This window comes from Rattus norvegicus, chromosome 3 (assembly GCF_036323735.1).
Source record: "Rattus norvegicus strain BN/NHsdMcwi chromosome 3, GRCr8, whole genome shotgun sequence".
Classification (NCBI taxonomy): Eukaryota; Metazoa; Chordata; class Mammalia; order Rodentia; family Muridae; genus Rattus; species Rattus norvegicus.
This window is the reverse complement of record NC_086021.1, coordinates 159,693,545-159,708,588: the sequence shown is the minus strand read 5'-3', so window position 1 is coordinate 159,708,588 and position 15,044 is coordinate 159,693,545. Positions and strand designations below refer to the sequence as shown.

The 15,044-nt window shown below is 41.7% G+C and overlaps 1 long non-coding RNA gene and 2 pseudogenes across 1 annotated transcript; 2 read left to right on the top strand and 1 right to left on the bottom strand.

Annotated features, from left to right (window-relative positions):
• Positions 1-2,392: 2,392 nt before the first annotated feature.
• S100a11-ps3 (S100 calcium binding protein A11, pseudogene 3) lies at positions 2,393-2,879 on the bottom strand (annotated as a pseudogene).
• A 4,207-nt stretch (positions 2,880-7,086) lies between these two features.
• Positions 7,087-13,673, top strand: LOC120101744 (uncharacterized). The gene is made up of 3 exons (XR_005502620.2): positions 7,087-7,537; positions 12,742-12,973; positions 13,137-13,673. It is a non-coding gene; the product is annotated as an uncharacterized LOC120101744 (long non-coding RNA).
• On the top strand, positions 9,715-12,725 carry Smokl-ps2 (sperm motility kinase like, pseudogene 2; annotated as a pseudogene).
• Positions 13,674-15,044: the final 1,371 nt, after the last annotated feature.

Sequence of the window (15,044 nt, the reverse complement as noted above, 5' to 3'; positions counted from 1 at the left end):
AAGAACTATATTGAATAAGTAGGGAGGGAGTGGTCAGTCTTGTCTAGTCCCTGATTTTAGTGGGATTGCTTCAAGTTCCTTTCCATTTAGTTTAATGTTAGCTACTGGTTTGCTGTATATGGCTTTTCCTATGTTTAGGTATGGGCCTTGAAATTCCTATTCTTTCCAGGACTTTTATCATGAAGTGGTGTTGAATTTTGTCAAATGCTTTCTCAGCATCTAATGAAATGATCATGTGGTTTTGTTCTTTCAGTTTGTTTATATAGTGGATTACATTGATGGTTTTACATATAGTAAACCATCTCTGCCTGGCTGGGATGAAGCCTACGTGATCATGACGGATGATTGTTTTGACGTGTTCTTGGTTCGATTTGCAAGAATTTTATTGAGAATTTTTGCATCGATATTCATAAGGGAAATTGGTCTGAAGTTCTCTTTCTTTGTTGGGTCTTTGTGTGGTTTAGGTATAAGAGTAATTGTGGCTTCATAGAAGGAATTAGGTAGTGCTCTGTCTGTTTCAATTTTGTGGAATATTTTGGATAGTATTGGTATGAGGTCTTCTAGGAAGGTCTGATAGAATTCTGCACTAAACCCATCTGCACCTGGACTCTTTTTGGTTGGTAGAATTTTATTGACTTCTAAATGCTTCTATTTCTTTAGGATTTATGGGGTTGTTTAAATGGTTTATCTGTTCCTGATTTAACTTTCTTACCTGTTATCTGTCTAGGAAATTGTCCATTTCCTCCAGATTTCAAGTTTTGTTGAATATAGGCTTTTGTAGTAGGACCTGATGATTTTTTAATTTCCTCTGATTCTGTAGTTATGTCTCCCTTTTCATTTCTGATTTTGTTAATATTTGGACACATTCTCATTGTCCTCTGGTTAGTCTGGCTAAGAGTTTATCTATCTTGTTGATTTTCTCAAAGACGCAGCTTTTGGTTCTGTTGATTCTTTGTATAGTCCTTTTTGTTTCTACTTGGTTGATTTCAGCTCTGAGTTTGATTATTTCCTGCCTTCTACTCCTCCTGGGTGTATTTGCTTCTTTTTGTTCTAGAGCTTTTAGGTGTGCTGTCAAGCTGCTGTTATATGATCTCTCCTGTTTCTTTCTGCAGGCACTCAGAGGTATGAGTTTTCTTCTTAGCACAGTTTTCATTGTCCTATAAGTTTGTGTATGTTGTACCTTCCTTTTCATTATATTCTATGAAGACTTTAATTTTTTTCTTTATTTCTTCCTTGACATGGTTATCATTGAGTAGAGCATTGTTCAACTTCCATATATGCGTGGGTGTTTGTTCATTATTGTTATTGAATACCAGCTTTAGCCCATTGTGGTCTGATAGGATGCATGGGATTATTTCTATCTTTCTGTATCTGAGGAGGCCTTTTTTGTACCTGATTATATAGTCAATTTTGGAGAAAGTACCATGAGGTGATGAGAAGAAGGTATATCCTTTTGATTTAGGATAGAATGTTCTATAAATATCTGTTAAGTCCATTTGGTTCATGACTTCTCTTAGTCTGTCTACATCTCTGTTTAATTTCTGTTTCCATGATCTGTCCATTGATGAGAGTGGGGGGTTGAAATCGCCTACTATTATTGTGTGAGGTGCAATGTGTGTTTTGAGCTTTAGTAAGGTTTCTTTTATGTATGTAGCTGCCCTGTATTTGGAGTATTTATATTTAGGATTGAGAGTTCATCTTGGTGGATTTTTTCCTTTGATTAATCTGAAGCGTCCTTCTTTATCTTTTTTCATGACATTGGTTGAAAATTGATTTTATTGAACATTAGAATGGATACTCCAGCTTGCTTCTTCAGACCATTTGCTTGGAAAGTTGTTTTCCAGCCTTTTACTCTGAGATAGTGTCTTTCTTTGTCTCTGAGTTGTGCTTACTGTAGGCAGCAAAATGCTGGGTCCTCATTACGTATCCAGTTTGTTAATCTGTGTCTTTTTATTGGGGAATTGCATCCACTGATTTTGAGTGATATTAAGGAATAGTGATTGTTGCTTCCTATTATCTTCATATTTGGTGTGAGATTATGTTTGTGTGCTTCTCTTCTGCTTGTTTTGTTGCTAAAAGATCAGTTTCTTGGTTTTTTATGGTGTAGCTTGTTTCCTTGTGTTGAACTTTACCATTTATTATGCTTTGTAGGGTTGGATTTGTAGAAATATATTGTGTAAATTTGGTTTTTTTTCTAGAACATGGATTTCAGTACAATCCAATAAATTATGCACATCCTTTAGTAAGGAAAAGTTAGCATAAGCTCAGGAAACCAAGAGACCACGGACATGGATCTGCCTACCACAGATTATATAGACTCCAGATCAGCATCCCTGCTTATTCCTTTTTTTTAACATTAAAAAATCTCATTGTCCCTATCATGCATGGGCTGCATGTGTGGTATGCTTGGTGGGCTCAGCCCAGGTGTAGAAGGGGTAGGGGGGTGGAAGTGGTGATGACGTGGTGGCTGGAAGTGAATGGACAGGGTTAGATATGCTTCTTGGAAATTCTCAGGAAAGACTCATGGCATGATATAGCTAAGCCATCAATAAGTTTGGGAAACTCTTGGAAATCTAGGTGCCCATCACTGTTGAGGCCCAGTTTATTCATCATGCAGTCAAGGACACCGGGGCCCTTCTGGTTCTTCCTAAAGAGGCCAGCTCCGTGTTCACGAAGGAAAGGAACTCAGTGTTAGAGAGTTGGCAACTATTTCTATCCTTCCCATTGTGCTTTTGGAAAACAGCAATCAGGGACTCGATGCATCTCTCAGTTTCTGTAGGCATTAGTGCCAAGTTGAACAGCAAGGCCCAGCTGCTATGGTGGCTGGGACAAGAACTCCTGCTTATTCTTAAAAATGGGATTTTCCCCTTGGTCTTGGGATTTCTTACCTTCCTCAACTACTAGACAATTTCAATTTCTGTTGCGAGTCTGCACTCATCTCAGCACATGTTCCCCTGGCTGACAGACTCCATCCAGGGATCACCTGTGCTGAACTCTGGACATGCTAAAAGCTGATGTTAACCAATCCAGCTGCTGTGGTTGTTCCTTCTCTTTCATCTGCATCAGCTTCTGATAAATCCCGCATTGCCCTGTCTTTGACTAGCATCTCCTGTGTCCCTTTGCATATCCTAATGCGAGCAGGAAACAGATACAAAAGAGTGATAGGACATTGCTTGTCCAACTATACAGGTTGAATGCTAGGTCTCAAAGGAAGTCCCCTGGGCAAACTGTGAAAATGACCCATCTTCATTATCCTCTTCATCCTGATGGCTGTGAAAATAGATGGAACCCAATCTTGGATTCATCATTCTCATTAGAAATTTGCCCCCTGAAACTAGCAATGCGTGAACACTTCCAGTACCCGTTAAACATCAGACTGCTAAAAGACTCTAGGGTCTAGTTTTCTATTTTGTATTTCTCAAGAGGGATCAAGGGCACCACAAAAATCCACGGAATAAAAAACCTGAGGTCATAGGACCTCACAGAAGCTCCACTGCTTTTGAGTCAGGGAGCTTGTATATGTCTGACCTAGGCCCTCGGCACTAATTGCAACTTGATATGCCATATTTGGCTAATATCCCTGTGGGATGGGGCTGCAGTTTTCTGAAGCAAACAGGAGTGGGCTGTGGGATTATGCACAAGGACTAGGAGGAAAGGAGGGAGATGAAACTATAGTTAGGTTGTAATATATGATGGAAGAATTAATAAGAATGTAATACTAGGTATGGAAGGGACTACTCAAGGATTTTCACAGAAGTCTGCAGGGACATTCCCTTTTCTAAACAATATTAAGGTCTTTTAGATTGAATCAAGTTGAGTTCATATTAGTGTAAACCATAAACCAATAATGTTAATGGGTAAGATGGAGAGACAGGGAGTAAGGAGATAGGATGGGAGAAAAATGTGGGATTTAAAGGCAAGCAGATTTTCAAGCATTGATTCTACAAGGCAAAGAACCAGGACTTGACAACCAACATTGAATCTAGGTGTGAAAACCAAACTCCATGAGCCTCCTGAGGAATCAGTTATGAAAACATATGGACTTTAAAGTCTTGGATGCCAGTCTGAGGGATAATCCATTTTTATTTCAAGGCAATGTTGGCCCCATTATGTAATATAAGAGTTGTATCACTGTCTTACTTATGGTTTTATTTCTGTGATGAGACACCACGATCAGAGCAACTTTTATGAAAGAAAACATTTAGTTGAGGCTGGTTTACAGTTCGGTACTTTAGTCCATTGTCACCATGCAGCATTGGGCATACAGACAGTCATAGTGCTGGACTGCTAGCTGAGAGATCTATATCTGGATCTGCAGGCAGCAAGAAAGAGACAAAAAGCCACTACTCCTAGCTTGAGGTTTGGGGATATCAAAGTCCACTCTCAGCAAATAACTCCTCAATGAACACCATGGTTACCTCAACAAGTCACATCTGCTAAGAGTGCCATTGCTTATGGGCCTGTGGGGGTCATTTTTATTCAAGTCAACTGAGTCAAGCACTCACACAGAAACTTATATACGTACAAATTGGGGTTTATGGGGATGCATTCTGTGGAAATTATTTGGGATATTAAAATGGGGTAATATTCTTCAGTAAATACATTCTAAAATCCTGAGTAACCTGCTTCATATGCGTGCCAACTCTATATGATAAGAAGCAGAGGTCAAAGCTGTGGACCATCTCAGGACAGAAGTAAGTGAAGGAGACAGCTCTCACTGTTTCTATTGGGTGAAAAAGAAATTATCCTGTTGCTGTTGGATACACTAAAGGCAATGCACCTTGTCTAAGTGCACTCTTCTCATTTGGGAACTACCAAAGATAGGTTATTTCCAAGACAACCTAACATATCCATGAATTTGACATACATAGAAATGTGAAGATACAGGATAAAATAGTTAAGCATTGTAACTTTGTTACATGGGTTTTATAAGGTAAGCTTTCTCTGTAGCCCTGGCTGTCTTAAAACTTGCTCTGTAGACACAGACTGATGTAGAACTCAGAGAATTGCCTCTAGCACCATCCGGAATGCTGATTAAAGGAATTCACCAACTCAGACCTTTGCTATGCTTAGTAACTATTGAAAAATTTTCAACACATTCTACATTTAGGTCCTTATCACATGTGGCAAGAATAATACTACAGCTTCCCACATGTTGGGACCCTCTTTGAATCCTTAATGATGAAGCAGTATGAAGGCCCATCATCTGTTTACCCAGAAGCCTTGCACCCTGCAGCAATGCCTGGCCAAGGACTTTACCCAGAAACTTTATATTCTTATTCACTGCCAGCCCAGAAGCTCTTGCACACCAGGTTGGAGCAAGGAAAGAATAACATATTCTATTCTTTTCTCCCAGGCAGCATTGTGCATAAGTAAATATAAAGGATTTCTGCTAAACTGCATGCAGAAATACACTCCAGACTGATATGGTGGGAAGCCCACAGCAAGCCTCATTTTTCCAAGTAGTGGAAGTCAACTGTAACTAGGGATTTATAAAAACTTGCAGTGAGTTAGAGTGAAGTGTGTGTCCCAAAGTGGGTGAGTGTCACATTCAAGGTACAGCAGTGAAGACCATGGAATTGAAGACTTGAGGTTGTGATAACCTGAAGGGACAAGGTATGAGGTCTATATCCTTTTGGGAAGGTGCTCAGGAGTTACAGTTTTGTCAGTTACACAGCTGTTTAGGTTCGTGGGAAGAAAGGATTTGCTTTTGTGTTGTTGAAAATGAGGTATTGGCAATCTAGCAGAGAAAACAGTCAAAACTCCTACAGTGTTGCTGCGGCTCAGATGAACAGTTAAATGCATGCTTTCCTCCCAGTCAGCACTTTCCTCCAGAAAATACCTAGTTTGTCTAGAAGAGATTACACGAATTGCCCAGGAATATGGAGTCTTTATTCTCAGAAGATTTGAAAGGTGCAGACGCTCTGGTCATGGATCATCACTATAAACAGACTGATATTGGAATCCTCTGCTGTTGTTGGCACAAAAGCACTTGGGTATAAAGACTGCTGTACAAGGATTTCTCCAACAGCTGTGGAGTCAGAATGCTAGACTAACATTCAGAGCTGTCCAGAGAGCATTATATGGACATGAACAAGGGAACTAGCTTGCCCTCCCTTGTTCTTTATAACAGCTAAAGGAAACCTAACTCCAATGAGACTACCACATGCACAGTGTTTAGAGAATGACATAGATCTGCACAGCAGGCCCTGGGAAACCCAACTCATGAGTTTCTGTCTTCCATGCAGCTACATGGCTAGCCTGGTCAAAGATGCATCATCTTTTTAAGGTTGCCAGAATACAGCAAATACAGAGGCGAATGTCAGCAGCAAACCACTGAACTGAGAACAGGACCCCTGTTGAAGGAATCAGAGAAAGGACTGAAAGAGCTTGAAGGGGCTTGAGATACCATATGAACAATAATGCCAACCAACCAGAGCTTCCAGGGACTAATCCACTACCCAAAGACTATACATGGACTGACCCTGGACTCTGACCTCATAGGTAGCAATGAATAGCCTAGTAAGGGTACCAGTGGAAGGGGAAGCCCTTGGTCCTGCCAAGTCTGAACCCCTAGTGAATGGGATTGTTGGGGGGAGGGTGGTAATGGGGGGAGGATGGGGAGGGTAACAGCCATATATAAGGTGAAGGGGAGGGGTTAGGGGGATGTTTGCCTGGAAACTGGGAAAGGTAATAACAATTGAAATATAAATAAGAAATACCTAATTCAATAAAGATCGAGAAAAAATAAATAAATAAAAGAGGTTGGATGTAGGCTCAGTCATTTTTGTATATCTTCTGTAAGAACCAGCTTTGAAATGTGTTGATCCTTTGTGTTGTACACTTTGTTCCTCATTTATTGCTTTTTGCTCTTATATTTATAATTCCAAACAATGAGATTTGAATTTTTATTTTTTTCAACTGTTTGAGTTTCATCATTAAATTAATACAATTGTTTTTCTTACTTTTTAGTGTTAGCACTTACATTTCTATTTTCCTCTTAGGACTACTTTCAGTGTGTCCCACTGGTAAATTGATGTTTGAATTTTATTGTTTCACATTTTTATATAATTTATTTGATTTGTTCATTGACCTATAATTATTAGCTTTTTCTCCCAGGCATTTGAACATTTCTTAGGGAATTATTTGTTGTCAGTTTTAAGATTTATTACATTGTGCTCATATTGTAATCCCTGAGTGGTGTGTAGTTGTTATCGCTCCCTGCCTCCATTCTGTGAGGTTCAACTTGAGGTACAGCTGAAGAAGCTGCCAAGGCCACTGAACCTCCTTTCCTGCCTCAGTCTGGGGACCACTGTGAGGTAACTCAGCAGGAACTGCCAGGACAATGGTACTTACTCTGTGACTCTGCCTGCCATCAGAGTGAGGTAACACCACAGGGGCTGCCAGGGGGGCAGAATGTCCTCTCCACACTTCCTGAAGAGCTCCATGACTGTGCCCTAGAACCTAAGCTGAAGAAACCTGTGGCCTGAAAGGACTTCCCATCATGAACAATGGACCATGTGTAGGAACAAACAAGGTGAAGCACGCAATTAAACCAAAAAACAAAACCTGGGTAACCACTAAGCAAGAAAAGGTACCAGATCCTAAAGAGAAAAGCCACCAAGCTCTGATCTCCATAAGAACAGGACATGAAATTCCAACAATCCTCACCTTTGAAATGTCTACCCTTAGAAATCTCTGCACACTAAGAAATCCAATCTAAGCCTTGACTGCTGTTCAATTTGTTTTCACTTGTTCTGGAGCAGAGTCCTCTCAGAGGTTTTTTCCCCTCCAAATCTCCTATGTGAATTTTGCAATACTTGTACACATCTGGTTGGAAACACACACACACACACACACACACACACACACACACACACACACATACACACACACACACACACACACACACAGAGAGAGAGGGGGGGGGGAGAGAGAGATATCACATTTCTTGCTCTTTCCCCTTCTGTAAATATCTAGATGTCCCTCCAAGTCCATTTTCTCTTGTCTCCACCCCTATTTAATACATTGTTTTTCTCGTGGAACTAAAACTCCAGTGGGGGAATCACAACATTCTCAGCAAACCCCTCATAGCTTGATCCTAAATAAAGCTCTCCTTCTCTTAAAGTGTCACTTGTCAGGTCACTCGTCTCCCTAAAATGATCAATAAGAGATAGAGCCTCTTGGTACTAAGAAGTGAGAAAGCCACTGTGGGTTGGGCCAGCTCTGAGTGGTCACTACTGCTCTGCTGTGTAGGCTCTCTTGTGTCCTATGCAGAGAGAATTTGGGGGGTGGACTATAGGACTTGGCAATTGATAGTTGGATTGGTCAGTGGTTGGATCGGATTTAGACTTTGGTGATTGTTTGGATTTTGACACTGATCATTAGCTACACTTCCATAGAGTAAGTTCTTTTATGCTGTTTTCTTTCCAGGAGCTCAGATATTTGCTTTTCTGTTTATGTGACTTTATTTATTTGGGGGCTTTGTTTACAGCTTTGCCTTCTTCTTTTTTGTTTGTTTAAATTTTTTTCACTTTGCTTTCTGGATTAACATTCATTCACTTTCCTTCCTTCCCGTTCTTCTTCCTTTCTCCTTCCTTCCTTCCTTTCTCTTTCCTTTTTTAGTTTGGTTTGGTTTTCTTCTTATTTGGATATTGGAATTCTTTGTGTGGCCTTGGCCAACCTGAACTTTCTCTGTAGACCAGGGTATCCTGAAACTCAGAAATTTGCCTGTCTTGCCTCCCGAGTGCTGTGATGAAATGTGGGAAGAAAGCTGAGTAGCACCCTGCCTGGCTAATATCCATATTTATTTTCCTGACTTTTCTTTTGACTTTGTCACTTTCTGTTTCTATATAACTCATCCTGCCTCTTATCCTCTCAGTCAAATCATAGTTCCCCTTTCTTCAGTCCATCCCTAAACCACCAGGATCCTTCATATAAGGAAAGTTTTGTGGTATCTGTCTCTGTTGAAATAGGTTATTACATGTAACTATGACCTTAAAGTACATCGATTTTCAAAAAAAATGACTAAGTTTCATTCTTATTCATAGGTGCCTTGCAATTTTTGCCCCTATCCTGTGTATATACTGTTTATCTACTGGGGCATCCCAGGTTGCATCCCATGCATTTCTAGGTAACGGTAACTTGTTGCTCAAATGTGGCCTTTAACTCAGTGCTTTCCCTTCTTAATAGATATCTTAGGTAAGCTTGTCAATGTGTTGTCCTTTAAAAGGGAGATCCTGGTTCTCCTGACAAAATTGTTGTCTTCCATTGCCCTTGCTTTCTTTCTACTGTGAGCCTTCTTTCTTATTCCCATCCATTGTGTTCGTCTTTGTTTTGCACTAGTTTCCCTGTGTCCTTGAGTCATAGGCAGACTTTTCTTTGAAGGTATATCTAACTTGTAATCTTTGGATCTCTAGCAGTAAGCTTTCCTGGAAGTAATTCTAATTTGTTTCCCTACCATCTTTACATGCCGTAGCTTGTGATGACTCTGACAAAGGAGGCGAAAAGAGGTTGATTTCAAGGGAGCTCGAGGCCAGTTGCCATGAAGGGAACACTCTGACACAGGGTTACTACATCCCGGGCACCCTAGATGAAGGGTCCTTTGTATAAGTCAAACTGGTGCTCCACTTTATGACCCAGACCCTAGTAGCCATCAAGATATTGACACAGGGCACAAATATAGACTTCCTAGTAATCTCTGAGACTGAACTCATGTAATCCTTATACCACAGGCATATAATATAGTTTCTTCAGGTCATTGAGACCAGACACAAAACATACCTTGTGACAGAATGTGCAGCACAGAGATCCTAGCAGAAACACATCAATAAGTATGGGTGTCTGGATGAGGAAGAGGTATGCAGCATATTTAGGGAGATGTGTTTAATCCATAAACTATATCCATAGTCAGAATATTGCCCACTGAAACATCAAGGCTGAGAACATCCTATTGGACTTGGAGGGGCATGTAAACTTACTGACTTTGGCTTAAGCAAAAGACTGGCCTCTGGGGAAAAGTTCAAGGGCTTTTGTGATACAGTACAATATTGTGCTCTTGAAGTGTTTGGTCACACACCATATGATGTCCTTTCAACTGACATATGGAACCCAAGAGTCCTATTATATTATTTAGTTGTCAGATTCCCCCCATTTAGAGAAAGATCACTTTCCAAGATAAAGTATGAAATCTTCTCCTGGAGCCGTTGGATCCCATATCCCCTCTCCCTAGAGTTTCAAGACCTATTGAAGAGATTAATGACAATAGACCCCACAATGAAACCAACGATCAAAGAAATATTGACCCATCCATACTGTGCCATGATCAAGACACATTGAGCAGCTCAGAAAAAGTCCGTAGAAAATCAGAGCAGCCCAACATTGCCTTTGACATGTTTTTGATAAGGTGTAACATTCTAGAGCTTGGAGATGCTTTGAGGGAATGGAAGTATAGTCATGCCATGACAACCTACCTGATTATCAAAAAAAAAAAGTCAACGTGGCAGCCCTAATTTTATCACAATGGAGGGATGGTGGTACCCTGGACACTTTAGAAGCTCCCAACCTACCTCGTCCTGTAAGGAGGTTAACCAGTGTCCTGAGCCTTCCTACCTTCACTTTGCACATTCTCTCTGAGGTGCCTGGAGATGAGAGGAAAGAGTTATGAGGGGGCACACTGTACCTCTTCCCTTTCTTTCCTTAAGAGAAGCTTCCTGCAGCATCCATTCCACAACTTCATCTTCAAGAAAAGTAAAGGCAACAACATCAACAATGACATCACCAGGAACCACGTGCTCACTGTTCATATCCTCACAAACCTCAACCTTTGAAAACACACAATATGTGGCCAATAAGAGCTCTGAGTCTACAGACACAAGTAACAGCACATCCTCTTGGTGGTCCACAACCTGAGTCCCTTCCCCAGTAAGAAGATCCAGGAAGAAAATCCAGGCACCTTACAAGACAGCACCTTGGTCTCCAGGGAAACAAACCATCAGGAGTAACTATAAAGGCAGTGCCAGCATGTGCCCAGAGTCCCTCTGAGAAAGTTGGACTGGAAAAGTCTGAAGAAGAGGATTTCCAAAGCCTTAAGAATCTTGTGCTACGGCTTCCCAGTGACAAATAACAAAATTGTGGAAGCCAATGAAGAGTTCTTTAGAGAAACAAGCTAAAACAAGTAGATGGGGTGTGATGGAAAAAGATACAATCTCTAGTTGCTTCTTCCCTTAAAATATTCTCAGCATGAACATTGAGGAGTTTGATGACATTGTAGCTATCATGCCAGAAAGAAAATCCCATCCTGTCATCGCTCCTATGAGAAGTCCTCCAAAACTTGAGCTACATGTAGACAGCAGAAGATACTGGCCCAATGTTGGGCAAGGATGCTGGAGGTTGGTAAAGGGATCCAAGGAGCACTTTGGAGGAATCAGCCTGAGGGCCCATGCCAGCACAGGACCAGCCCAGCCAGACATAAGTCCTGCAGATTTCTACTAAGATGTTTTGTGTCCATATCACAAGCTTAAAATAGAGGCACAATGTTGTTTTTCCCTGAAGTATGATGGAAAAATCTGGAAAGAAAGTCTGAACAGTGTTCCTTCTGCCCATTTCACATAGGGAGCTCCACACTGAGCAGCAGCTCCACAATACTTGTGGTCCAGTGCATTGCTCTTCACAGCACACAGAATCCTTGGAAAAAACATCCATTCAGTGCTGGTGATTACCAAAGGAAAAACACCAGGACTTTGAGAACCTACATGCACAGGGAGGATGTCACTTCAGCTGCATATGTCCAGATGTACTTGTGAGCTGAGGAGAGAGTGGTCCTGGAGGCAGAAAAAGGAACTCAGAGGACCATGTTCCATGTGTCCAAGAGATATGTGTGACCAGGTTAGAGGCAGCAACAGAACTGAGTAGTAGCAAAAGTGCATCTGGAATCCAGAAAGGAAGTCAGAGGGGCAGAAATCCTCAGCCCCACAGCTCTGCTGCAGTCCTTCATAGTATCCTGGATAGTACTCCAACCCTGAGGGATATCCAGAAGCCCTTAAAAAGCTACCAGCTCTAGTCTCTGATTGTTAAGATTACATTAAAACTTGAGCCATTTCATGGGTATTCTTTCTATCTTGTTGGACAAACACACATGAACACAGACACTCACACTAGTACACACATGCACACACACACACACACACACACACACACACACACACACCTATGCACAGTGGATAATAATGAATATTCCTTGAAGTTGATAGAATCCTTAGCAAACAAAGTAATTTCACATTTTCAGAAATTTCTCCTTCTGGAAACATTCCTCCAACTTCATTTGTTTAGTCTCCACTCCCCTTTGCCATATCAACTTCCTATTCTGCTGCTTTCTAGGAGTCATGGGAAGACTGGATGGGCTTTGTTTCCCACTTTGCCCCAGGGTATGCAGCCCTTGTAAGGTGGGGCTTACCTATGGACTGTCATATGATGAGATACAAGGTGAGGCCTGAAGTGCTTTGCCACTAGAGTCCAGAGAAGTTGCTGGTAAGAAGTATTGCATGGGCAGGGAAATGTTGATGGTAAAACAGATGAGATCCCTTGATATGACAGTGTGGGGTTTCCTGTGGATATCCCATTGTTATTTGCCACATTCCCACCAATAGAAAGACCCAGAGACCCTCAAATGTGTTAAAGAGTAACTGGATTCCTCTGTCCCCTCACCCCACTGTCTATTAAAAACTGGTGTATATTGTTCAGTTTTACCATAGAGCTGGCTCCTGGCATGTTTATGTCCTTGCTACCTGTGTAATCTCCATTGCTGCTGCTGCTGCTGCTGCTGTTGCTGCTGCTGCTGCTTCATTGTTTTCTCCATTGCAAACTGGAAAGGGCCAGGAACTTCTAAAGCCAATCACTCAGCATTCAAAAGCCTTGTGCTCAGGAAACTACAGAAAATGCCAGTAACATCACTCAACACAGAACAAGGCTTGGAGTAAGACTCCTGGGCAGGGACATGGGAAAGGGCCACCCTTTTGAACACATAAAACCTGAGGCACAGAAGTGGTACATTTTGATTCAGGCCATGGGGAAGGGGTGGACATTTACAGCTTCACAACTAGCCTTTTGTAATTCTTTTCAAAACTCCTTGTTTTCAGATATCCTTCATCCAAGAGGCTCCCGTTGATTGATACAGATGTAGGGCAAAGCCAGACCCACAAGTGGGTGGGATGAGAAGAGCAAGAAAGATGTGTTCTGATTCCAGGAGCACCTAGCACACTATCCTGATCAGGGTTGTGAGAGAACACTATCTGAGGCAGCTTGAAGATCTTCCTCACTGGGAACAGTTCCTTTCTGTTTTTCCAAGAGCCAAGTGACCAGGGTAAGTTCTTCTCAAGTCCCCTCCTTCCATCACCTCCACTGCTGTGTACATGACCCAAAGAGAGATAGCTGTGGGCTCTTTATGTTGGTACCACCCACAGCAGTGACATCACCACATGCCTACAGAACTGATCAGTTTTCCAAGGACCCCAAATTTGAAAGTTGTGTGGTTGTTGATATTAGGCATTGTATGTCTGGGTGAAGATTACCTTTCCACAATGTGTACAGATTGCTGGACTGCATGCTCTGACCACAACACAAGTGTTACCAAGAAGACCCAACAGCAACCTGGAATAAACCTCTTTTTCTGCAAAGGAAGGTATTTTCTCTTCAAAATAAATGTTATTGACTGCTTCAGCTGCCCAATGCCACCACTATTTCTTGATACATCATCTCATCATACCAGTAGGCTTGGTGAATAGAACATGTGCAATTCACAAGAATCCACCGCATACATTGCCTGCAGTGCATCTCTGACCTTCTCTTGTTACCCACTGGCTTATTTCCCTTGTTTTTACGCCAACATCCTCCAATCATTTTAGCATCTCTTTTTAGGTTGCTCTATCCAATATTTTCCTCCTTTTTCTGATTCCATTACTCAGCATATTACCCTATCAATTTACCTCTCTTGACATAAATGTAAGGATCTTTTAGCCCTTTCCTTCCCTGAAGCATGCTGCTAATGTGAATTGCAGGCTGGCCAGTAGTAACTCACACCTATTTCTGGATCCTGGGTGCTGTGGAGACAGGTTTATTTCTCTTGCATTTTTAGGCCTAATTTGTAAAATTCCTCTTCCTAGACAAGTTTCTTAAGCAACCATTTCATGGGTTCATATCACTATACATGTGTTGACACCTTCATAAACATTTTCTATGACTAGAATTTTTCTGTACTTTTTTAACATGCCTATTTTCTTCGGTTCATTAAAGAGTTTATGGCTTGCAGATGATCTCAGGAGCTGTCTTCGGTGTGGAGGAACTTTCTTCAAGTGTCTGTCTCACACCCAGTCTATGTGTCTCCTTCTAGAACAATAGGCAGAGGCCCAGTTGTACACATTCTCCAGAGTGATCTCAACAAGCATGGCACTTTCATTCAAAGGTCCCACTATGTATTCCAGTTATGGGTTGCAGCCTGGGGTTGGTTGGATGGAATGTTCATTCATTCATGAGATGACAGTGTTATAAGGGTCTTGGATAGATGTAGTATGTTTATCTAGGGAGTATGTCTAGTCCATAAACCCCCTAACACCTCCCTCTCCCCATGCTTCTATAAGGGTGTTCCCCCACCCACCCACCCTTTCCTGCCTCCCGGCCCTGACATTCCCTACACCAGGAAAGCAAACCTTGGCAGGACCAAGGGCTTCTCCTATTGGTGACCAACAAGGCCATCCTCTGCTATATATGCAGCTGGAGCCATGGGTCTGTCCATGTGTACTCTGCATGGTGGCTTAGTCCTTGGGAGCTCTGGTTGGTTTGGTTTGTTATTCTTATGGGGTTGAAAGCCCCTTCAGCTCCTTCAGTCTTCTCTAACTCCTCTATTGGGGACCTCATTCTCAGTTCAATGGTTGACTATGAGCATTTACCTCTGTATTTGTCAGGCTCTGGCTGAGCCTCTCAGGAGACAGCTACATCAGGCTCCTGTCAGCTTGTCCTTTGTGGCATCAGCAATATTGCCTGGGTTTGGT